At 36.4% G+C, this 1,743-nt stretch overlaps 1 long non-coding RNA gene across 1 annotated transcript; it reads left to right on the top strand.

The window, feature by feature from the left end:
- Positions 1-358: 358 nt before the first annotated feature.
- On the top strand, positions 359-1,488 carry LOC144754034 (uncharacterized). The gene is made up of 4 exons (XR_013594631.1): positions 359-444; positions 535-645; positions 741-814; positions 905-1,488. It is a non-coding gene; the product is annotated as an uncharacterized LOC144754034 (long non-coding RNA).
- The last annotated feature ends 255 nt before the right edge of the window (positions 1,489-1,743 follow it).

Raw genomic sequence — 1,743 nt, 5'->3', positions numbered from 1 at the left:
TAAATGTAATCCGAGCGAGCACCGTAAGACGGGCATACTGGAGAAATTTAGCCAATAATAACCCGTATACATATAAAAAAAAGGGGGAATCTGTTGTAAAGGGATGTGTACTTAAACGATACTGATTTTAAATAACAACCTATAAGACTGCACCGCTAAATGAGCACGCGTTCTTTATATTGGCCCTGCGCTAGGCTCGAGCATGTCCTGTTTAAAAGCTCAAACAAAGCTTCATCAGTGTATGCGTGGCAATGCCCATGCACATGAGATGCACTAATAAACAGAATAATGTAAAATGCGCACATGCGAAATAATTAGGGGTGGAAAAAAGGTACTAAATGTAAAAAATTATTGCCACAGGGTATCGTGCTGAGGATTAAGAAAAGAATCCCGCCTAAGGAGCTGAATTGAAAAACGAAGGTGCGATCTGATATATACTGAAAGGTGAGAAAACTAGTAGGGGCAATCACCAAAGGCACTTTAGTAACAAGGCATCCGTTTATTCATAGTTCGACCTTTTGCTTTTTTTTTTAGCGACTGGTAACAGAAACATCAATTACTCCACCTATGAGGGGACCTAGTGAATGAATCTACTCTAAACATGAGAAACTAATATCTCGACATATGCAAGTCATAGCCAAATAGGTGAGTCAGATTAAAGAAAGGGAATATCGGCACTAATGGGGGAACAAAGTGGGAAAGGAATGACTCACTGATAATACGTTCTCATTCCTTCCCAGGAACTCTTCCACATAATAATATAAGAAGGGAAGAACAGCACACCGGTCTAGGACTAAGTATCATGAAAATACAGGTGTGTGTGAATTAAAATGTTTCTAACTAGGGACACGGTCTGATCATATATAGGCCTCCACTGTTGAACAATGATATTGATCTCTTATAGGTTGCAATTGAATAAATCGACCTTTAATCAACCAAGATGAGATCTGATGATCGCTGTATCTACACTATCTGTTAGGATACCGCTGATAGACAACGCAGGTACAAATAAACCCAATGTATCTTTTTAAGACTCAAGAGATTAAAGATGAATAATCTGAGGTGTGCACCATAATGAGAATAGACTGGTATTTTCTCTACAAGGGCACTCGAGATAAGTATTAAAAGACAAAATCATTAGCACAGATGTAAAATGCTGACACAAAATCATGTGTAACAATAAGATCTTAAATCAAAATAAAAATGTATCCTAAGTAATCCATGGATACAAGTAGATCTGAGCAGCCTGACTGCATGATGAGCATGCGAGTGCCAGTATGAAACTGAGAAGATGAAGGGAGGGCTCAAAAACACACTCTAAGGATATCTGTAGTATAACCACATGTGGCTAATAATGAAATAGATGAGAATTGTTAGGAAAATGCAAATTTTTATATGTGTATGATCAATTTATAATTGCACCTGAGGATGTTTTCTCATTGTGGATTCCTCTATTTACAGATTCACGTTACAATAATTGTCCTGAGGAAGGTGGGGCCTAGAGCCTAATCCACCGAAACGCGTCGACACCCTTAAATATTGTTTTTAAGAGAAATTTTTTTTTGGATTGATTTTGTGATATATGTTTTTTTAAATGTGTTATAACTGTGTGCTCTAAGAATATAAAATGCTTTTGCACTAGGCACTGTATTAAGAATTGATTCCTTTTTTATACATGGATTTTTCCTTTTTAGAATAAAAGACTTGTGAATTTTTAACTTTCTGTTTCAAACTAAATCATTA

The sequence above is a fragment of the Lissotriton helveticus genome, chromosome 5_1, assembly GCF_964261635.1.
Source record: "Lissotriton helveticus chromosome 5_1, aLisHel1.1, whole genome shotgun sequence".
Taxonomy (NCBI): Eukaryota; Metazoa; Chordata; class Amphibia; order Caudata; family Salamandridae; genus Lissotriton; species Lissotriton helveticus.
This window is presented reverse-complemented; position numbering and strand designations above follow the sequence as displayed.